Genomic DNA, 24,853 nt, shown 5'->3' with positions numbered 1-24,853 from the left:
ATGGTGGAGCAGTCTTTGTGGGCTGAATGACCTATTCTGTTCCTGTGTCTTATGTTCTTCAGGTAGTGAAAATTGACAAGAAATCAAACTGATAATGCATGACAGCAGTTGTGTGCGTTGTAGGCAACATGGGTAAGTCATGTAAAATGTAAATAATAATGCACGCAGAATGTTTTGGATACAGGGGAAGATGTTTGAGATAGAAATGCAATAACATACTAATATACTCTGTAGGCATCCATCCCACAGCTAGTTCATTAATGACACCACACAAACCAAAGTACCATCACATGAACTTGTAACACTAATCTTGCAATAAGTTTCAAGTAAGAGAAAGTAGAATCAAATTTCTAGCAGATCATAAACAATTGGAGTGCATTTTGAGACTGCCTGGTTATTTGAATTGCAAATATGTGAAACAATGAGAATGAGAAAGGGCACATTTAATGTCACATCTTTATGATCTGAGCACCAGGTAGTTCTAATCCATATGAATGTAATTTTTGTGCTGCTCAATGAATAAGAATGACTCATTTCTGCGAACTGGTTAGGTAAAATAACAAACATACATTGTGTGGGCCTGCCACTGCATGACCCAGTTCAAAAAAGTCAAGAAAATAAAAACAGAGAGCGTTGAAGAAACAAAGAGGGTCTGGCAGCATCTGTTGAGAGAAAACAGGGTTAATGTTTTCAGTCCAGTGACTCTTCATCAGAACTGACAAAAGGGTAACATTTACGCTGATGATGAGGTGACATGTTTGGAGTGAATAGAGTATATGGAGATGGAACCCAGAAAAAAGACAGGGAAAAAAGGGGAGAAGCAAACAAAGAGACAACAGATGATAGGCCGAGAGAGAGAGAGAGAGAGAGATAAATACCAAGTTATACACAGAGAACCCGAAAGAAAGCTAAATGGTTGCTGCTAAATGCCTCATACTAGTTGGCTTGAGGATGTTACAGACAGGTTACTGAGATAGGGAGAGGCAATGCCATGTGGGGATTTAAATACAAAATTCATATCTCCCAATTTCTGGGTGTGAGCCTGCAACTCTTGAACTGCTTGAGCCCCTTGAAAATAAGGTAGAAGATATATAAAATTTGTGTAAATCTGCATTTCCTTCATAATAGCACGTCCACGAGTATCTCCTGAACTGCTGTGGATTCTATATCACTACCAGTATCCCCTGTATGCCAGAACTGAGTGAGGAGCAATGTAAAGAAACCATGTGCTTCAGGAAACGCCCCCTTTAAGTTACAAAGTCCTTATAAGAAGGATAAAAGGGAATCGGGACAATGCTCTACGGAATGCTGGGGCATCACATTTCGCGACTAAGGCAGATGGATTATGACATGCCAAGGGTTTCTTTAGTTTAGAACCACCATGGATGTAAAGTAAAAAGAGTAGAGCCCAGGAAGGAGCCCATGTTTCCTGTGGATGATCAGAAGCTCTCAACACTGAGCTTCCAAAAATAATGGCAGCACGTGACTCAGGTATTCAATGTCCAGAGTGTGGCCCCCTCAACTTGTCAAGACTGCTGGGAAGATGTTATTTGGCTGGTTAAATTCATGATTGCCTCTGCATGGCACATTTCTCTGACACAGCACATCACCCTCCTCTCACACTGCTCAATGAAGTACATTTCCCCCATTGCTCTTTCAGCCGTACACTCTACCTATCGAGTCTGATCCGCAATACTCTTATACTACGTTTCACACACACAAACCACTGAGCCAATTGCGCACACCCCTGCCTCCACAAACTTGTGAGTGATGTCCACCAACACTTGCACCTCACACTTCTACACACTGGCTCTGACCCACACTCATACAAATGTTGGAAGCTAGAATCAGCATCGGGATCTGGCCAGGCACAACTGAGCTACTGCCAGGATGGGGGAATAAGTCAGTTTATGTCTTGAGGCCAAGGTCACAGACCAATTCTGCTGCAGGAACCTCACAGTGTGGTCGTGCATTCTTTATTCAATTGTATATGGTCTCCTCCTTGCCTCCTCTTCCTCTTTCTGAGGTGGCCTCAGATCTCAGGAGGCAATGTTATAGTCACTTATCATTAATAGATTGTGGAGGATGCTGCCCATCCATACCACCATGGAGACCTTTTGAGAATGCACTGCAAGGAACACACCAAGTGATCTAAATAGTGAAACCGCTACTTGGGGAGATTGATGACTTGCTCCATGGTATTGCAAGTGGCTCCATGTCTGTTATTACAAGTGCTCTGACCTTGTGCACTGGAAAGGTAGAAGAGAGATATGAGTAATGTCTACATCTTTTATACTGTTATTTTGGAGGCCTGAGTAGGAATCATTGACTGTTCAGAATAACAGACTTTCACTGAGATTAATTTCTTGATGTAGTCACATGTGAACTGCATATTAACAGAATGTGGTTGTGGTATTGTTCCCCACGGAAGTGGAGGGACTTGCAGGCCCATGGGCAGTACATTGGCTCAGTGGTTAGCACTGCTACTTTACAGCACCAGGAACTGTAGGTTCAATTCCACCCTTGGGAAACTGTCTGTCTGGAGTTTGCATGTTCTCCTGGTGTTGCGTGGATTTCTCCTGGGTGCTCCGGTGTTCTCCCACAGTCTGAGTTGTGCAAGTTAGGTGGATTGGCGTTGCTAAATTGCCCATAGTGTCCAGGGATGTGCAGATTATGTGGATTAGCCATGCAGGGATAGGGTGGGGGTGTGGGTCTGGGTGGGATGCTCTTCGGAAGGGTCAGTGTGGACTCAATGGGCTGAATGGCCTGCTTCCATACTGCCTGCTGCCACTGAGAAGGATCCCAATGTGTCAAAAGAAAAAGGGATGGTGATCTTCACAGTTACAGGGGAGCAACTGAGCCTCCTGATTAAACTGAATGAGGAGACACAATTTTATCACTACTTTCTTTGTGAAACAGTTTCCTGTGGCAGAGTTCCTGGTTCATTGCCGCAGTGGAGTGGTGCTTCTGGGAAACCAATTCGGGGTATGGCCTCCTAAGGAGAATACTTCATCGCCTCCTTCCTCACAGAGAGCTATCTCTCTGCCGCCTTCTCTATGTATCCTGCTCACATTGCATTGTGGTATTGTAAGTACTGCCCTCACACCTATGCTGAGCAAAGTTATTTTCTGCCTTCCTGTGGTCAATGAAAATCTTGAAGTTGCTCCTGCCACTCACCACTGAGCTTCCAACAACTTTGCCTGAGTGCAAATAAGTCAAAAACATCTGAGTGACCCTTTAGATAGCCCTGAAATATAGCCCTTCTTTCATACTTTTAGGATGAATAAGGATGACACGGCTCACACATTTGTTGAACAATTTTTGTCTCCTAACGTTTCATCAGTTCATTGGTTTCAGCGACATCATGGTGGTGTATGATCAGCGGTTGCAGGTCTACATGCCTGCACATGCTATTTCTGTCAATTTAATGAATGGGAGCTGCACAGCGAGAGGCCAACAGTCGCTCAAAAATGGCAAAACATCAGGTGGTGCCTTGTAACACACAGTGATTTTTAAACTTGACATGTTGGAGGAATGGATGGTTGTGCAGGTGAGCAAGTGTGGGATGGGATACAGGACAGCAGAGTGTTGGAGGAGCTGATATGTGTGGAGTGATACGGTAAATTAGGCCCATTTTCTCGAGGGTTAGGTACGATGAGAGGTAATCTAATTGAAACCTATAAAATTCCTAAGGAGCTTGACAAAGTTGATGTTTCCACTGATGTGGAATGTGGAATATGGAAATATGGGGTCACAGACCCAGAATAAGGGGATGACCATTTAGAACTGTGATGAAGAGAAATGTCTTCATTCAAAAGGCTGTAAGTCCTTGGAACTCTCAACTGCAGACAGCTGTTAATGCTTAATGGGTGAGCATATTCAAATCAGAGATGGATAGTTTATTGGATAGTAGGTCAAGGCACTCAGTGGCTTAATCTTGATCTCATTTATTATGTTCTTATACAGCAGAGCATTGGAATAGTTAAGTCTGGAGATGACAAAGGTATGCATGATGATTAAACTTAGCTCTAGAGCAAGTGATGTTGCAGAGGTGCAAGAAGGCAGTATTTGTGATGGGGAGAATGTGGTGTCAGTAGCTCAGCTTGGCATTAGTTAAGATGCTGTGGTGGAGAACAAGCTGGGTCAGTCAGAGACAATAACAATGCTGGGATGGAATCAGTAGCCAGAGCACATAACTTGTGGCTTCTGTCTTCCAAATCTTGAAGTCCAGGAAATATTGTCCATCCAGGACTGGAGATGTTGTCATCATGCAGTCTGACTACACAGAGGTAGCAGAACAGTTAATAACAGTCTTGGAGAGGTGACAGTTCAAATAGAAGCTGACCCAATGTCTGCAGATGTTGTTACCAAGGGGAAGCATGTAGGTGAAAAACAAGAGGACACTAAAGATCAATCTTTAGGGCAATTTGAAAGGTAAAATGCAATGGTATGTAGAAAAGTCATCACTGGATTCACCCTGGCTATTATTGAATAAGTCGGAATAGAACCAGCAAGTGGCAGTCTCAATGAGCTGGATGGACATTGGTATGCTTAACCATATCAGCTTTGATTACAGCCATTTTGTTTCTGTAGCAAAAGTGAAACTTGACTGGAAAAATTAAAACAGAGTTAGAATCAGAGAATAACTGAATATTACAACATAGTATTTGATCAATTATGTTCATGCTGGCTCTTGAAGAGGAATACAAATCGTTCTAATTTACCCATTTCTTCTTAATTTTCTTAAACAGTATTCTCCTTCAAATATGTATTTAATTCCCTTTTAAAGTCTATTATTGAATCTGTACATAGCATCCTATTAGGTAGTACATTCCAAAGTCTAACCACTCATTACGTGACAGAGGGCACAGCTTCAGGTGACAACAACATAATCAAGTGCCTTAGAGAGGCCTGAGATGGGGGAGTAGTTTGCATGTTTAATGAGTCCTGGGTGGTTTTTTGAGATGGGGTTGATGACAATAGCTTTGAACCGGGAAGGGAGTGATTATGTGAGGAAAAGCAACTATTTATAATGTTCAATCTGGAAAGTAGATTTTTTTCGAGGTGATGTTAGAGTGCTTTGTGAGGTACATAAAGCAGTGAAGAAAGTAGATCCTGAATACTACTTTAATAGTGCAAATAGTTTCGGAAGATCCAGATTCAAAATAATAAGTTACTAATTTATTAATTTTTTAATAATTAATTTATTAGGATGCTCAATTTACACAAGGTGTTCAAAGGTTCTACAAAACCATGAGGGTCATGGATAGGGTAAATAGACAAGGTCTTTTCCCCCAGGGAGGGGGCAGGGGACGGAGTCCAAAACAAAAGGGCATAGGTTTAAGGTGAGAGGGGACAGATTTAAAAAGAACCTAAGGGACAACTTTTTCACACAAGAGGGTGGTGTGCATATGGAATGAGCTGCCAGAGGAAGTGGTGGAGGCTGGTACAATTACAACATCTAAAAGGCATCTGGATGGGTATATGAATAGGAAGGATTTAGAGGGATATGGGCCAAATGCTGGCAAACAAGACTAGATTTATTTAGAATATCTGGTTGGCATGGATGAGTTGGACTGAAGGGTCTGTATCTGTGCTGTCTCGCTCTATGACTCTATAGAATCCGTATAGTTTCCCAGTGTGGAAACAGGCCATTCAGCCCAACAAGTCCACACTGACCCTCCAAACAGCATCCCACCCAGACCCATCTCCCCACCCTTTCCCTGTAACCCTACATTTGCCATGGCTAATACACCTAACCTATACATCCTTGAACACAATGAGCAATTTAGCATGGCCAATCTACCTAACCTGCACATCTTTGGACTGTGGGAGGAAACCAGAGCACCCTGCAGAAACCCACACATACATGGGGAGAACATGCAAACTCCACACAGGCAGTCACCCAAGAGTGGAATCAAACCCAGGTCCTTGGCGCTGTGAGTCAGCAGTGCTAACCATTGAGCCACTGTGCTACCCCATATAACCTTGTAAAACAAACAAGGGTGGGACTTATACAGATAATGGTAGTGCTCGATGTGAGAGGTGAAAGATTTAAAAGGGACCTGACAGGCAACTTTGTCACAGAGAGGGTGGTTCATATGTGGAATGAACTGCCAGTGGAAGTGGTAGAAGTAGGTAGTTACAACATTAAAAGATATTTGGACAGGTACATTGCATGTTACCTTTCAAACTGCCCTAAAGATCGATCTTTAGTGTCCTCTTATTTTTCACCTACATGCTACCCCCTGGTAACAACATGAATAGGAAGGGTTTAGAGGAATATAGGCCCAAATGGAGGTAAATAGGACGAGTTAGAACAAAGAACAAAGAAAATTACACTACAGGAACAGGCCCTTTGGTCCTCCAAGCCTGCACCGACATGCTGCTCATCACAACTAAAGCCCCCTACCCTTCCGGGGACCGTATCCCTCTATTCCCATCCTATTCATGTATTTGTCAAGATGCCCTTTAAAAGTCACTATAGTACCTGCTTCCACTACCTCCCCCGGCAGCAAGTTCCAGGCACCCACCACCATCTGTGTAAAAAACGTTCCCCCTAAATCACCTTAAATCCATGGCCCCTGGTAAATGACTCTTCCAGCCTGGGAAAAAATTTCTGACTGTCCAGTCTGTCCATGCCCTTCATAATCTTGTAGACCTCTATCAGGTTGCCCCTCAAACTCCGTCGTTCCAGTGAGAACAACGCAAGTTTCTCCAACCTCTCCTCATAGCTAATGCCCTCCATACCAGGCAACATCCTGGTAAATCTTTTCTGTACCCTCTCCAAAGCCACCATATCCATCTGGTAGTGTGATGATCAGAATTGAACACAATATTCCAAATGAGGCCTAACTAAGGTTCTATAAAGCTGCAACATTACCTGCCAATTTTTAAACTCATGCCCTGGCTGATGAAGGCAAGCATGCCATATGCCCTGTTGACTACCTTCTCCACCTGTGTTGCCACTTTCAGTGATCTGTGTACCTGTACACCCAGATCCCTCTGCCTATCAGTACTCTTAAGGGTTTTGCCATTTACTGTATATTTTCCATCAGGATTAAACCTTCCAAAATGCACTACATTATATTCTTTTGGATTAAACTCCATTTGCTATCTGTCTGCCCAAGTCACCAACCGATCTATATCCTGCTGTATCCTTTGACGGTCCTCATTGCTATCCGCAATTCCACCAACTTTTGTGTCATCGGCAAACTTACTAATCAGACCAGTTACATTCTCCTCCAAATCATTTATATATATTACAAACAGCAAAGGTCCCAACACTGATCCCTGAGGAACGCCACTAGTCACAGCCCTCCATTCAGAAATGCACCCTTCCACTGCTACCCTCTGTCTTCTATGACCGAGCCAGTTTTTTATCCATCTTGCAAGCTCACCTCTGACCCTGTGCAACTTTACCTTCTGTATCAGCCTGCCATGAGGGACTTTGTCAAAGGCCTTACTGAAGTCCATGTAGACAACATCCACTGCCCTACCCTCATCGATCATCTTTGTCACTTCCTAAAAAAATTCAACTAAGTTAGTGAGACACGACCTCCCCTTCACAAAACCATGTTGCCTCTCGTTAATACGGTCACTGATTTCCAGGTGGGAGTAAATCCTGTCCCGAAGAATCCTCCCCAATAATTTCCCTACCACTGATGTAAGGCTCACCGGCCTGTAATTAACTGGATTATCCTTGCCACCTTTCTTAAACAAAGGAACAACACTGGCTATTCTCCATTCCTCTAGGACCTCCCATGTAGCCAGTGAAGATACAAAGATTTTCCTCAAGGACCCAGCAATTTCCTCCCTTGCCTCTCTCAATATTCTGGGATATATCCCATGAGGCCCTGGGAATTTGTCTACCTTAATGTTTCTCAAGACCCCCGATACTTCCTCCTATTTGATCTCAACATGACCCAAACTATCTACACACCCTTTCCCAGACTCATCATCCACCAAGTCCTTCTCTATGGTGAATACTGACACAATGTACTCATTTAATACCTTGCCCATTTCCTCTGGCTCCACACATAAATTCCCTTCCCTGTCCTTGAGTGGGCCAACCCTCTGCCTGGCTACCCTCTTGATCTTTTATAAATGTATAAAAAGCCTTGGGATTTTCCTTAATCCTGTTGGCCAATAACTTTTCATGACCCCTTTTAGCCCTCCTGACTCCTTGCTTAAGTTTCTTTTGGCTTTCCTTGTATTCCACCCTTGCTTCATGTATTCCCAGCCTCCTAGCCTTGGTAAATGTTTCCTTTTTCTTTTTCTTTTTGATTAGGCTCACAATATCTCTCATTATCCAAGGTTCCCTAAACTTGCCATACTTATCCTTCATCCTTACAGGAACATGCTGGTCCTGCGTTTCCAGCAACTTGCACTTGAAAGCCTCTCACATACCACATGCCTTCAATCTACATTCTTCAGTTCCTGCCTAATATTGTTGTATTTAGTCTTCCCCCAGTTTAGCACCTTCAACTGTCAACAAAACCCACTTTATCCATCAGTACCTTAAAGTTTACTGAATTGTGATCACTGTTCCCGAGCTGCTTCCCTACTGAGACGTCGACCACCTGGCCAGGCTCATTCCCCAATACTAGGCCCAGTACCGCCCCTTTCCTCGTTGGACTATCCACATACTGTTTCAAGAAGCCCTCCTGGATGCTCCTTACAAACTCTGCCCCATCCAAGCCCCAAGCACTAAGTGAGTCCCACTCAATATATGGGAAGTTAAAATCACCCATGACAACAACCTGTTACTTTTACATCTTACCAATATCTGCCTACATATCTGTTCTTCTATCTTCCGCTGGCTGTTGGGAGGCCTATAGTAAACCCCGAACATTGTGATTGCATCCTTCCTGTTCCTGAGGTCTACCCATATTGCCTCCCAGTATGAGCCCTACGAGGTGTCCTCCCACAGTACAGCTGTAATATTCTCCTTAACAAGTAGTGCAACTCCCCCACCCCTTTTATATCCCCCTCTATCCCACCATAGTTCTGTTTAGGAAACCTGGTTGGCATGGATGAGTTGGACCGAAGGATCTGCTTCCATGCTGTATGACTCTATCTAACTAATTAGAGTAATGAATGAGGGGACTGTAGCATCTCTCTAGAAAGATGAAATATGATAGGCTGAATATTGTTTGTCACATATACCTGTTATGGAACACAGATTCCATTCATATGGGAAAGCGCATAGAACAAAAACCTTAAAACTCCAGACTTCAGACTGTAACTGGATGAAGTACACTCACATTGCAATCTTGTCACTGCAAGATCAACTAAAGAAAGACAAACTAATGCTATTGGCCATCCTCAATTTGCCATCTATGTAGGTGTGGCTACAGCCACACTTAATACTGCATGATACTATTTTGTTCAGGAAATGCGTGACTGAGTACCAATAAGCTGGTCAAACAGCTTTTCATGAAACACAAGATTTTGTGTTTTCTGTCCTATTAAGATTTGTTCTCAATGGTCACACATCCTCTCAGGTGATCTTTAGTTAAGAAAAAAATATTTGGTCTTGGAAGACATGTGAAAGTTCAAGATATGAGAACAAAAATAACACTGAAATGCAACGGCTGATTAAACTTGGAGGAAAGAAATCACCGAATGCCCCAACTTGGTTTCCTTATAATCGTATTGAATTTTTTTTTCTCAATTAACTTTATATACATTTAAATATAAATACTTACACTGGAAGAAACTTATAAACTGGAGTATCTTGCTATTCCCAATTAAGATGGCAACATAGGAGACAAATAAAATGTGGAATTTATGTATGACAGCAATACTATACATTTCCAGTTAATTAAGACATAATGACATGGCTGGTTAAGCATTCTTTCTTCCCAAAATTCTCATCATTGAGCCTCCCCCATCCAACCCCAACAAATATTCTGAAAGCACCAATATGTGTGCATGAGGCAAATTGGTGCCAGCAACTCTCTGGAAGATGGGAGCAGGAGGAGGCCATTTGGCCCTTCAAGCCTGCTCCACCATTCACCACGATCATGGCTGATCATCCAACTCAATAGTCTAATCCTGCTTTCTCCCCATAACCTTTGATCATATTCGCCCCAAGTGCTATATATAGCCGCCTCTTGAACACATTCAGTGTTTTGGCATCAACTATTTCCTGTGGTAATGAATTCCACAGGCTCACCACTCTTTAGGTGAAGAAATGTCTCCTCATCTCCATCCTAAATGGTCTACCCCGAATCCTCATACTGTGACCCCTGGTTCTGGACACACCCACCATCGGAACATCCTCCCTGCATCTACCCTGTCCAGGCCTGTTAGAATTTTATATGTCTCTATGAGATCCCCCTTATTCATTTGAACACCAGCAAAAACAATCCCAATCTAGTCCATCTCTCCTCATACGTCAGACCCGCCATCCCCGGAATCAGCCTGGTAAACCTTCACTGCACTCCCTTGACAGCTGAGCATCCTTTCTCAGAAAAGGATACCAAAATTGCACACTATATTCCAGGTGTGATCTCACCAAGGCCGTGTATAACTGCAACAACACATCCCTGCTCCTGTACTCAAAACCTCTCGCAATGAAGGCCAACATACCATTTGTCTTCTTTACCGCCTGCTCCACCTGCATGCTTACCTTCAGCAATAGTAGGAACTGCAGATGCTGGAGAATCTGAGATAACAAGGTGTAGAGCTGGATGAACACAGCAGGCCAAGCAGCATCAGAGGAGCAGGAAGGCTGACATTTCGGGCCTAGACTCTTGTTCAGTAGGAGGCCTTGGGGTCGTGTCCAGGAGGAGGGGGTGTGTTGGAGGCGGGAGAAGGGGTCAGTAGAGGTAGGATTAGGCTCACGGTTGAAGAAGCAAGCGCGGAGGCGGAGGCGGCGGAAAAACTGCTCTCTGTCCAAACGTGACCGATATTCGTCAATGTGTGGGTGGAGGGGGACAAAGGTGAGCCCTTTACTGAGGACTGACCGTTATTACCCTCCCTCGACCTCTTCATCTCCAACTGCCGTCGTGACATCAATCGCCTCAACCTCTCCACCCCTCTCACCCACTCCAACCTCTCCCCGACAGAACGTGCAGCCCTCTGCTCCAAACCCAACCTCACCATAAAAGCCACGGACAAGGGAGGTGCAGTTGTAGTATGGCGCACTGACCTCTACATCGCCGAGGCCAGGCGCCAACTGTCCGACACCTCCTCCTACCGCCCCCTTGATCATGACCCCACCCCCGACCACCAAACCATCATCTCCCAAACCATCCACAACCTCATCACTTCAGGTGACCTCCCACCCACAGCCTCCAACCTCATTGTTCCCCAACCCCGCACCGCCCGCTTCTATCTCCTTCCCAAAATCCACAAACCTGACTGCCCTGGTCGACCCATTGTCTCCACCTGCTCCTGCCCCACCGAACTTATCTCCACCTGTCTCGACTCCATTTTCTCCCCCTTGGTCCAGGAACTCCCTACCTACGTCCGTGACACCATCCACGCCCTCCACCTCCTCCAGAACTTCCAATTCCCTGGTCCCCAACACCTCATCTTTACCATGGACGTCCAGTCCCTATACACCTGCATTCCCCATAAAGATGGCCTAAAGGCCCTCCGCTTCTTCCTGTCCCGCAGGCCCGACCAGTGCCCCTCCACTGACACCCTCATCCGAACTGGTCCTCACCCTCAACAACTTCTCTTTCAATTCCTCCCACTTCCTACAGACAAAGGGGGTGGCCATGGGTACCCGCATGGGCCCAAGCTATGCCTGCCTCTTTGTAGGTTACGTGGAACAATCCCTCTTCCGTACCTACACTGGCCCTAAACCCCACCTCTTCCTCCGTTACATTGATGACTGTATCGGTGCCGCCTCGTGCTCCCACGAGGAGCTCGAACAGTTTATCCACTTCACCAACACCTTCCACCCCAATCTTAAGTTCACCTGGACCATCTCTAATACCTCTCTCTCCTTCCTGGTCCTCTCTGTCTCCATCTCCGGCAACCACCTAGAAACCGATATCCAGGAAGAACGGTCTAGGCCCGAAACGTCAGCCTTCCTGCTCCTCTGATGCTGCTTGGCCTGCTGTGTTCATCCAGCTCTACGCCTTGTTATCTCTGCTTACCTTCAGCGACTGGTGCACAAGGATATCCAGGTCCCGTTGCACACTCCCCTCTCCCAATTTACAGCCATTCAGGTAGTAATCTGATGCCTTCTTTTTGCTTCCAAAGTGAATATCCTCACATTTATCCAAATTATACTGCATCTGCCATCGATTTGCCCACTCACCCAACCTGTCCAGATCATGCTGAAGGATCTCTGCAGCTTCGTCACAGTTCACCCTCCCACCCAACTTCTTATAATCTGCAAACTTTGAGATGTTATATTTTGTTCCCTCATCCAAATCATTAATATATATTGTGAATAGCTGGGGTGCTAGCACCGATCCCAGTGACACCCTACTGCCTGTTACTGCCTGCCAATTTGAAAAGGACACGTTAATTCCTACTTTTTTTTCCCTCTCTGCCAACCAGTCTCCTATCTATCTCAATACACTTTCCCCAATCCCATGCCCTTTAGATCTTGCACAATAATCTCTTATGCAGGACTTTGTCAAACACTTTCTAAAAGTCCAAATTAACCACATTGACTGGCTCCCCCTTGTCAACTCTGCTAATTACATCTTCATAGGATTCCAACAGATTTGTCAAGCTTGATTTCCCCTTCATAAATCCATGTTGACTGTGTTTGATCCTGCTACTGCTTTCCAGATGCCCTGCTAAAAAGTCCTTGGCAATGGATTCAAGAATATTCCCCACTCCGGATGTTAGCTTTACTGGTCTATAATTCTCTGTTTTCTCTCCATCTCCCTTTTTGAATACTGGAGTGACATTAGCCACCCTCCAATCTGCAGGGACTGTTCCAGAGTCTATAGAATCCTGGAAGATGACCACCACTGCATCCATTATTTCTAGAGCTACTTCCTTAAATACTCTGGGATGTAGATTATCAGGCCCTGGGGATTTATCCGCCTTCAATCCCAGCAATTTTCCCAGCTCCATTTCTCTACTAACACTGATCTCCCTCAATTCTTCCCTCTCACTAAATCTTGCATCCGCCAACATTTCTAGTATCAGATTTGTGTCCCCTTTTGTGAAGACAGAACCAAAGTAATGTATTCAAGTTGCTCAGCCATTTCTTTGTCCCCTATTATGCATTCCCCCATTAAAATGACCAAGTGCAAGTTTGACTAATTGTTGGCAAGTTAACCTCAGCTGCTATATGCTTCCTTTTTAAAGTCTCCATATCAAAACCTTTTAAAATATACCTAGTCTTGTCCCCTTGCCCTTGCAAATTACCACCCCACCTTAACTTCCTTGTTATCGCCAAAAGTTGTTGTCGCCTTCCAAAGGTCTATTTTTCTTGCACTACTCTGTTTGAATCCTCCAAACAAGTTTTCATCACGCCACTGCACTGTAATGACATTAGTCAAAGCCACAAATGACACCTTCCTCTGACTGTGGTTGTTCTATTTTGCTTTAATTGCTTCATACTGATTAACATACAACGGGATATGTAAATAGCTGGAATACACCACCATAGGAAGTGATGCAGGCTATCATAAAACATTTCTCACAGGACTATCAGTCAACAGATAGAAGCAAATTACTGCAGATGCTGGAATCTGTCCTGGAAACAAAAAATGCTGGAAATCACAGTGGGGTCAGACAGCATCAATAGAGAGAGAGCAAGCCAACATTTCTAGCCTGGATGACTCTTTATCAGAGCTGAGTTCAAGTCATCTAGACTTGAAACATTAGCTTGCTCTCTCTCCATGGATGCTGCCTGACCCACTGTGATTTCCAGCAATTTTTTGTTTCATGAGTCAACAGGTAGCGTGAACATAGCAGGGATTTCCTGAACCTTGTTATTCTTTAATGAAGAACCATTCACTTCGTTTATCAATTAGCATTACAATGTTTGGTACATTTCTGTTCAGAACCAGTGACACAACAGTGGTCAAGGTGCATTATTCTTGCCTGACTTCCCAGTAGCCTTTGATACAATTGATGACACTATCGCCCATAATGCTTTTCTTCTGTTTGGTTGCACAATGAGATTGTCATAGGTGGGTTCCAAGAGACTACAAGAGAGTATAGATAGGCTGGTCAGATGGGCTGTTCAATGACAAATGTTTATCCTATCCAACATTTCATACTTCTCTTTCATAATAACAATATCTGCCTTGTCCCTCTCTTTTGTGAAAACAGATGCAAAGTGTTCATTAAGAACCATGCCCACATTTTCCACTTCTGCACAAACTAACTTATTGTTCTGTATTTGGCCCTGCTGCATCTTTAATTATCCACTTCCTCTTTATGCATTTATAAAATATTTTTGGGTTTACCGTCATTTTACTAGTCTTTATTTTCCATGGCCTCTGTTTGATTTTCTAATTTTCCTATTGCCTAATGTCACTCTGGACTACTCAGAAGGAACAACCAATATAACTGGTGAATGACACATACTGTCTCACTTGTCTTTTACATTTCAAAATGGATCTTCAGTATGACCAGTACGCTCACTTCCAACTATTGCTGTTTTTCTAAAATTGATTGTTCCCCTCAGCTTACTTTTGCTTCTGCAGTCTTGAGTTATTGACATCCGACATAAACTTTTTTTATTTTGTGTTTTCCTTCTCTGTATACTGTTTGAAATCCAAGGGCTTCTAGATTTTGGAGTCCCACGCTTTTATTTTGGGTAATCATATTTGTTCTGAAACTTCTCCATTTTTTCCTTGATGTCGCCCATTGTTTGACACGATATATCTTCAAGTAGCTGTTTCTGTCTACTTTGCTTAGTAAAATTGGCCTTTTATGATATAAAACTTTTGCTCTTGGTCAACCTTTATCTTTTTTCACGCTGACTCTGAATCTAACTAGATTATGGTGACTACAACTAAAAGGTTCTCTCACTGATAGCCCATCACATGTTTAGATTCATTCCCTAAAATTAAGTACAGAATGATTTCTTTGCTTTGTAGGACTTCCTACACACTGGCTAAAAAAACGTTCACTTTAATACAATTTAAGAGTCCTGTGCTTGCTAAACATTTTACACTGGCAGTATCAGACGTTGCCCGGCCAGGTATTACAAGTTTAGGGCCTGTCTTAGACACTCCTGTTGTTACAGAAATACTGTTACTCCTTTAAGTTGGCTCATAATTGTTTGGAACACTGGGAGTATCAATGAAGGTAATGTTTGGCAGGATGTAAAATGTAATGCTTCTTGTGACCTGTACTGGGATGTAAGTTTTTCATCATGCACAATCAATGACTATGATTATCATTGGAGAATTGAACGTTCAGCGTATAGATGGTACTAAGAGGTACCTCAAGATGCACCGGTGGTAACAGTAAGTTACAACAGGTCATAGAATTGGAAAAACTATGAGCTTAAAGTGTGAAAGTGAGTGCTCATCGACTTTAGATTGCAGTTGGAAGGTTGATTGAAAGAAAAAGCGAGGGTTTTCTTAAATGAGAAAGCAGCTATGGAGAAGCATAGAAATGTTTCCGTCCATGTACAAAAAATAACTTAATTAATAAAAGTGCATAAGTACAAAATGTAATTAATAGGGGAAAATGAAAATGTTGACCTTCATCTCAAAAGGTCTGGAATTTGCAAGTGTGGAAATGATGCTTCAGTTGTATATAGTATAACACTGAAGTGTTAGGTTCAGTCTTATGCACCAAAACATGAAAGATAATTGGCCTTGGAGTGAGTGTATATAAAAACACAAAGAAGGACCCAGAGTAAGTCATTTGGTCCTTTGAGGCTGCTCAACCATTTAATAAGATCATTGTTGAGCTGATGGTAACTTCAAATCCACATTCCCCTATGCCTGATAACCTTACACCTTTTTGCTTACCAAGAATCTATCCGACTCTGTGTTAAAAATATTCAAAGATTCTATTACTGTCTTTTCACGAAGTGTGTTGCAGAGGTTCTTGAACCTGTGCAGGAGAAAAAGTTAACTTCTCCCATCAGAGGAAACATTCTTTCCACATCTATCCTTTCAAGACCCCTTTCAATACAATGGTTGTAGTGGAGATTCACAAGAGAGTTGCATCAGGTCTTAATGCGGTCAACTCAGAGGCCATGTCTCCTTGAATTTAGAAGGTGGAGACTGAGTTAATTAAGGTCTTGAAAATGATTAAGGGTTTTGAGAGGTAGATCTGGAGAACTAATTAATCTTGTGGGGATCTAGAAAAGGAGGGTACAATATTAAAGAGTGAGATGTGGAAATCTGGACACCTCTACCTTCCAAAAGGTTCCAGATCATGATCAATGGATTTTTGTTAGGAACAAATGTTATGACAAAAATATGGGTATATACAGTTGTGATGCAGATCAGCCATGATAGAATTGGATATCAGAATAGTCTTGAGGAGCTAAATGAATGACTTCTGTTCCTAAGCAGTCTGATGTTCAGGGATGCTCAATATCCAATATATTGGAGGTGTGGATTGCATAGCAGACAGCATGCTAAATATGTGGTGTTTACTGCCTTTTGTGATTTCTGAACGTGACTAGCATAACCGACCTATTTATTAGGTATATACATCAGCAGGAAGCCCATTAACATTGGTGGCAGGTGCTACTTAAAGAAAGACTGCACTTCTTAATGGTAGGTGCAGCTTAGCTGCAAGAAATGCTGGGTGTCCTTTGGGAGCTGAACCCATGTAGGGATGTGTTGAATGGCTGAACATGCAAAACAGGCAGCCTCAAAAAATATATAGAATTGCAACCATCCGGCAAGCACTTTATAGTCCCTTTAAAAAGAAATGGTGGCGGGTGGTTGTGGCAGATGGAAAGGGCTCAAGTTCTTCATTTAGCACCACATTCAGCTGTGTGAGGTTAAGACAGGATGTTGGCTGGAATTTGGGCTTTAAATTAGTGCTGCACACTAATCTATGTTACTCTACGTCCTACTGAAAGTTATTAGGCATGCACATAAAGCGCTTAACCAAGATGGCTTCCTGCTTATCCTATGTGTATCCAAGACTAACATTTTCAAATCTTGGTTATAAGATATGCACACTGCCTAAAGAGTTACGTCCACATGATTCAAGTTAGCCAAATTAAGTTCTTTGAGGCTTTTTTAAGAGACCGATTTAAAGGGAAATTTGTGTTTCCAGTATACAACTGCCAATTACCTTCTCCCTTCCAAGACAAAACATTTGAATTGCAAGGACGAAAACAGGCACTGTGAGCTGGGGTCAATTTTAATGAGTTTGCATAAGTCCTATTAAGTTACATAAGTTAAGCAAATAGCCTTGGTGGCTCCCAAGCCAACAGTTTTCATTTAGAGTCAACATTGTTTTCTTTCATCTTCACATAAGATTCTTAACCCTTTCCTTGATGTGGAGATTTCTGCATGTTGCTATTTCAAAAGGCCTCATCAGATCAATTGCAATTTGCAAACTTTGTCCTGCCCCCATCTCATTTGCTGTGAAGGACATCAGCCCTAAAGTCTCTGGTTCACCACGGCATGAAAACATCAGCATATGCACACAAAAAGTGAAGAAAAACAAAATTGGAAGAAATACAATGGGTAAAAAGTACTTCCCCTCCATCCCGTTTCCATATACAGAAAATGTTGGGAGATATCGATTGCAGAATGCTTGGGTTGCCCTGGTGACAGTATAATCTTGGGTGTAGGTGGCAGTTTCAGCTGATAAATACAGAAGTGCATTTCAAAGGGATAAACATTGGAGTCAAACCTTTGCTTTCTACTACTTTACTTTAGATGTATATTTGGGAATGCTTTCTGCAGGGTGTCTGAAAAGTTATCGATTGGGTCTTCACTCGACCTCTTTCCAGAAGTCCGGATTTTCAGGCAAATGGACAGGAAAGACAGGATTCCCAAAGGGGATCCCTCAATTCAGTTACATAGAAGAAAGAACAGGTGGAATGTAGTGAGGTGAGTTTGGCCAACATTGCAAATTCTCCTGCCATTATGTAGACTGCAGACTTACTGCATCGACCAACAGTTTGACCTAGAGTTGTGCGTAGGAAGGCTACACTATAGCAAAGAAGTCCTTGTTAAACTCTTTGCCTACTGCAATTTGATCCTTATTGCAAAATAGATCCCCAGCTGTGGACTGACATTGTGTTTTAGTGCTATGCTGACCTCCTTGAGGTGCCAGTCTGTGTATTCAGCAATCTAGACCCAATATACCCAACCATTAAACGATCCAAAAATTCAATCATTCCATTCTTTGAACGTTCAATTAGTTGGTGAACAACAGCTCAATGCAATACAAATGCGAGACATGCTAGCAGCTCTTTTTAAGGCAGTCCAGAGTTTCTGCACTCTTTAATCCAGCTGGGGACACATTGAGTGACAAAGGTTTCTTTGGCTTATGACACTTGGATGTTTGTCATACTTCAAGTAAGATCTTCATTTATGTAGCACCTTCACGAATCTGGCTGACCCAAAGTTCTTGACAGCCAGTGAATTCCTTCCTGAAGCCTAGTCTGCTGTAATGTAGGATATGTAGCATTCAGCACGACCACTGAAAAGTCTCAAAAACTGGTTACTTTTCGCAGGCCTATTCTCACAAATGATTTCTTGCCTTTACCATTTTTCATCACTAGCGAAACTATTTCCATTCTGGTTTCCTGATCTTAGGTCGTCACTCTCTATTGTATTAATATCATGGTTAGTTAACAAAACCACCACTCAGTCTTCTTCTAGATTCCTGTCCTTCCTAAGTATTCTATTCCCTTTAAGAAGTAGGTCCCAATTCATGTCATCCTGCAGCCATGTCTCTATAATAGTTACCATATCATACTTACTTATTTCCATTTGTATCCTTAGTTCACTTATTTTATTTCAATACTACATGCATTCAGGTACAGAGTTAATTTTATCCTTTTTCTCTTATCTGCTGTCTTTCTTTTAAACTTATACTCTATTTCTTCCTGTAATGGTCTGTTTATTATTTCCTATATTAATAGTTTCTTTTTTGTCTTGTCTCTACTCTGTAATTTACCACATTTTCCCAAATTTGATCTTTTGCCCTCACTATTTAGTTTGCCCTCTCTTTTTGTCTAATTTTGTGACTTGCAAGAACACTAGCCCCGGTAAAGGTTGGGTGGAGACAGACCTAACTGTGCAGCTACACAACCCCTGATCTGGTGTCAGTGCCCTACAAACCAGAAGCCACTTCTCCCATCCCAGTCTTTCAGCCATGCATTCATCTCTTTCATCAGATTCGTATTATGCTAATTTGCATGTGGCTCAGGTAATAATCCAGAGAATATGACCTTTGAGACTTGACCTGCTTCTTAATTTGATGACTGGCTCCTCGTAAAGATCATGCAGAATTTCATTCTTTATCCTGCTTATTCCATGAGTAACTACATGGACCATGATGACTGGATCCACCTACTCCCACTGCAAGTTCCTCTCCAGCACTGAGTAGATGTCCAAAACCCACGCATTGGGCTTCTGGACTCATGTTCTTCATTGCAGAGAATGGCCAGTGTCCCCTACTACTGTTATTTCCTTATTGCTCCATCTATTTGACTGGCTTCCTGTACTAGGGAGCTACGGTCAGTTAGCCCATACACTTTGCAGGCTGTGTTCACATCTAAACAGGCTGGAAAAGCCTCAGCGCTGGTGGGTAATTTGCAAAGGCTAAGGCTTTTGCACTCCTGCCCTCTAGGTCCCTTTACCTGCCTCACTTGCAGACATGCTCTGTTCTCCCTGAACACAGATTAAATTAGAACACACTGTCTTAAGATCTGTGACTGCCTCCTAACATAAATAATCCAAGCAACATTCCATCACTGATGCATTGCAGTGTCTGTTGTTCAGCTTCTCGGTCATAAACTCTGAACTGAAGCTGCTTAAACTCCATGCACTTAAAGGAGATGTGTTTGCCCTCGATCACAATAGCATCCAAGGGTACTCACATGCTGCAGCAGGCACACATTCCCTGTCCTGCAGTCCTTAATGTTTTCTAAGCAAAGACTTTTTAAAATTTAACTATATATTTAGATTTCTTTTGATATATTTTATTAACACTGCCACTAGTTGCTAAAATACTTGAACCTTGGGAACAGAATCAATCCATAGCAATCCATACCATAGCAGATAACCAAATAAGCAATTTATTTTCCAATAGTAAGAATGAATCCCTTGAGATTGAAAATATTAGCAAAAGTGGAAACAAAAGCAATGGAGTCCCTCGTCTCCTTCCTCCATTAACTTTCTTAATCACCCAAATCCCAATACTCTATTGTAAATTGTACTCAACTGCTAAGTCACCCTCGACATAAAAATAGCAATTGTTGGAAAAACTCAGCAGGTCTGGCAACATCTGTGGAGAGAAATCAGTTAACATTTTATTCTGAGGAAGGGTCACTCGACCCAAAACATTAACTCTGATTTCTCTCCACAGATGCTGCCAGACCTGCTGAGCTTTTTCAGCAATTTCTATTTTTGTCTCTGTTTTACAGCATCCGCAGTTCTTTCAGTTTTTATTTGCTATGTCGCCCCACATTGGCTAGTTTTAAATGTTCCTAATATTGAAGTCCTAACTGATCAAGTTACAGAGGAACCAATTTCAGCTACTTCAATAATTAACTAAGTCCAACTGTTCTTCTACTGGAGACCTTGTAAATGCCAGTGTAAGGCAGGCAATTTTAGAAGTTAAATTGTAGATTTTAATTAAATGCTAATTCCAAATAAAATTAAATTTGTACAATGTGATTCCTTTCACCTCCTCTGGCAGCATTCCAAAGGGATTATTCCCACTGTTTTCTCTCATTGTGACATCATGGTACCCTCCACTATCATTCAAAACACCTCAGCTCCCTCTCATGGTACCTTCCTGTGCAATCAGAAGAAATGTAACACTTTCTCCTTTACTTCCTCATTGTACAAGGCCCTAAGCATTCTTTCTAGGTAAAGCAATGATTTGTTTTTACTTCTATCAATCTGTTCTACTCTATTCATTGGTCCCAATGCAGTCTCCTCTACACTGGGGCCAACAAATGCATAGCTGTGAGACCACTTTGTGGAACACCTCCACTCATATTGAAAGCATGACCCTGATATCCAATTGCTTGCACTCTAACATACCATCTTGTTCTTATGCTTACATTCGTTGCATCAGTGTTCAAGGAACAGCACCTCATTTCTGCTTAGATGCTAATCTACAGCCTTCTGGGCTCAAAATTGATTATAACAAATTCAGTCCAAGTGGTTAACACTGCTGCCTCATGGCACCGGGGATCCAGGGTCGATTCCAGCCCTGGGTGACTGTCTGTGTGGAGTATGCACATTCTCCCCGTGTCTGTGTTGATTTCTGCTGGGAGCTCCAGTTTCTTCCCACAGTCCAAAGATGTGCGGGTTAGGTGAATTGGCTATGCTAAATTGCCCCGTAGTGTCCAGGGATATGGATTAGGCTGAGTTGATTAGCCATGGGAAACACAGGGTTATGGGGTCTGGGTGGGTGGCTAGGTCTGAGTGGGTGGCTAGGTCTGAGGGATGCTCTTCGGAGGTTTGGGGCAGACTTGAGGGGCCAAATAGCCTCTTCTGCACTATAGGGATTTTATGATTCTATCCTCCACTTTGTTTCCCCTTCACACAAGCGCCTGGCTTTCTTGATTTGGCTTTCAGCAGAGCTGACCGATATTTTGACAATAACAGCTATGCTGGACCGCTCCCTGACTCTCATCTCGACAGCAAATACCACTCCCTTTGCCTTTGACTCTATCATTCCTGTGAGTTTGAATCTTCTTCGCCTTTTAATCCTCTCCTGACCTTCCCTTCTGTTCAACTTGTCCCTATGCACCATTTTCCTACAATACAAGGCTTTATTCTCCCTTCAGCTCTGAAGAAGTCATATTGGACTTGAAATGGTAACTCTGATTGTCCCTTCACAGATGCTACCAGATCTGTCCATTTTGTCTAGCATTTTCTGTTTTTATTTTAAAGTTCTCTTCATTCATATCCAATTCCTTTTAGGTTAAAATTTTATAAAATTGTGTCACATAGAGCTAAAGGTAGACATTTGGGATAGCAACTGTTGCATGAACAAGTTGGAAGTGTTCATTAGTCAAGTGCAGACAGCCAGAACAGTGGACTCAAAGCAATACAATGACTGGAGTTATGATGGAAGGTGTGGGTACAGTGAAATTGACTTAGGAAACTGCAGCATCATGTAAAATTCATGGGATATCATGCCTCACAAACCACTTGCCTCCATGATTATTGCAACTGAGAAGTGAAGTATTTTCTACGAACTTTATCACCATTAACCGAGGGAGTTTCTCACCTTTTGTTTTAATGGGTATATAAAACGCAGTAACAGAGACAGTTGTTACAACTTATATTAATGTGTTAATATTTGCTTTAATCAAACCGAAGGATTCTAGTTCTTTAGGTTGAATTGGTTCCTCATAAGCAAAGGAATGACGGTTACAATGGATAGGCACGAATGTGGATTAAAAAATCTTACTGAATGGCAGAGGAAACTTGAGGTTGAGTGGCCTCCTCTGGCTCCTAATTCTTAAATATGTACAATTGTATTAATGGATCAGATACATCTTAGGTAAGATGCAGATTAAAGCCTGGATTCATCTTTCCATGTAGCTGGTTAACATTAAAAACAAACACTGCAAATACTGTTGACACATCTACATTCTTCATGGTGGAGCTGGGATCTACAAAGAAACAAGGCAACAATGAGCAAATTGGTGGTTCAATCTGCCACCTAGTGGCTGCTACACCTTTTCACAGCGTCTAAAGTGAGCAAATGTATGAATGCAATCTATCTGAACTTGACATACTTTAATCACTGGCCAGTAACAAAATTTAAAAATAACAACTACCGCTCTCTTTTTGCAATCCTAGAGTGTTTCAATTTAGGTCCAAATGTTCAATTTTACAATACATTGTTGTGTATGTTATTACATTAAAAATATTGAGATGAAATTGGGCTCCATAGCACCCATAAAAATGTTGTCCAATGCATGGTGACATTTCCAATGCTGAACACTAGCTTTGTAAGCTATCTTAAGTATTAACTCTCTTCCAGTTTTGGGCAGGGCTAAACAAGCTCTCTGCTAGACAGTAGGTGGTATTAGTTAATTAATAATTGTTTAATTCAGTTCTATAATAACCAGAAATCTGACTCATCTCAGTAGTGTACATAACAAGGGTGCAATTGTTGTGGAGTACATCTGAAACAGGATGCAAATCTGAGAGTTTGGTGAGTAGGGAAGCTAGGTTCTCCTTTTTTTCTAACCATGTCATTTGACATTTTCAACATTTAAGGGCTATAGGTGCTACAGAGCCCAATTTCATCTCAATATCAGTATGAGGTGGGAATTGGTGAATTCAGTAGTGACAGAAGCTAATGGTGTAATTTGCAGGATATCACTTGAAGATACATTCACTAACCTTGATCATTAAACTTCTTCCTACACCCTTGATCTCTGCCATTATCTCTCCATCATTTTAACAAAGACCTCCAGCGCAGTATTTCAAAACACTGGGTCTGAGTGATCCCTCAATAGTCAGCCAATGTTGTGTTTTATTTAGTACAGGAAAATACTCCCAACAGATCTCTGCACCTCCAGCCAGAACAACATACCTTTGGTTTAAGAGGTATAGGTTAGTTGTAAGTTGTACTGGGCGTTTGTGATATTGGGCATCCTGCTGATGCTTGAGGATGACGGGGAGTCCGAACTGCACACGGAAATCATAAAAATAAGGCAGTGGCAAAAGCTGGTGTCTTGCATGCAGTGTCATCAATGGATATAGGATAATCATGCACCCATATTCTTTAACCAGAATGACAAGCTAACTCAAACTAGCAGGATCAAATACATCACCACACTGTTATGTAGAAAATAAAATCTTGATTATTTCTAAATAGATAAGAACATAAGAGATAGCAGCAGGAGTAAACCATCTGGACCATTGAGCCTGCTCTGCCATTCAATATGATCATGGCTGATCTTTTCGTGGACTCAGTTCCACTTAGCTGCCCACTCAGGTTAATTCCTTAATTGTTCAAACATCTATCTTTGCCTTGAAAACATTCAACAAGGTAGCCTCAACTGCTTCACTGGGCACGGAGTTCCACAGATTCACAATCCTTTGGTTAAGAAGTTCCTCCTCAACTAAGTCCTAAACCTGCTTCCCCTTATTTTGAAGCTATGCCCCCTTGACAATTTGTGATTTATTCATGAAGACTACATCCAGATTTCTTTGAATTATTTTTTATTTTTAAGATACTGATGGAGCAAAGGTTCTAAATCCCATAGAAACATGCAGTCAACAATGGAACTATTTCTGCAACAACTTAGAGTTGTACAAGCCTCTTTTTTTCTCATTAAACTGTCATTATTTTTCATCTGGATCACTTTTATTTGTAAATCACGTGGAAAGTCAAATACTTTACAAAGAGATGGAGGAAATGCCTCATAATGTCCCCATTGTGGCATACATAACTCATAACTACTTTGATTAATCCTAGGGATATGGGCATTAATGGCAATCTTCCCAGAATTAACCAAAGTAGCTATGAGTTGTGTATGCCACAAAAGGGACATCATGGGGCACATCCCCCATCTCTTTGTAAAGTATTTAACTTTCGTCCCCACTGTTACATTTGTTGATCATTTATGACTATTTATTTGTGAAGATGATGTTTACCAAGTGAGTGTCATTCTTGAGCTGGCCAACAATCTTCAATCAAGCTACTTTTTAAAAAACGTGAAATCCATAGCAAGCATATAATTTAATCAAAAGCCATACCTTTGCTGTTTCTAACCACA

General features: G+C 42.1%; 1 long non-coding RNA gene across 1 annotated transcript in view; it reads right to left on the bottom strand.

The window, feature by feature from the left end:
* LOC109910782 overlaps nucleotides 1–24,853 on the bottom strand; it is a 40,901-nt gene that overhangs the window by 1,001 nt on the left and 15,047 nt on the right. The gene's annotated exons all lie outside the window — the stretch shown is intronic.

This window comes from Rhincodon typus, chromosome 8 (genome assembly GCF_021869965.1).
Source record: "Rhincodon typus isolate 14 chromosome 8, sRhiTyp1.1, whole genome shotgun sequence".
Taxonomy (NCBI): Eukaryota; Metazoa; Chordata; class Chondrichthyes; order Orectolobiformes; family Rhincodontidae; genus Rhincodon; species Rhincodon typus.
Note: the sequence above shows the minus strand (reverse complement) of the source record. Positions and strands in the feature narration are given on the sequence as shown.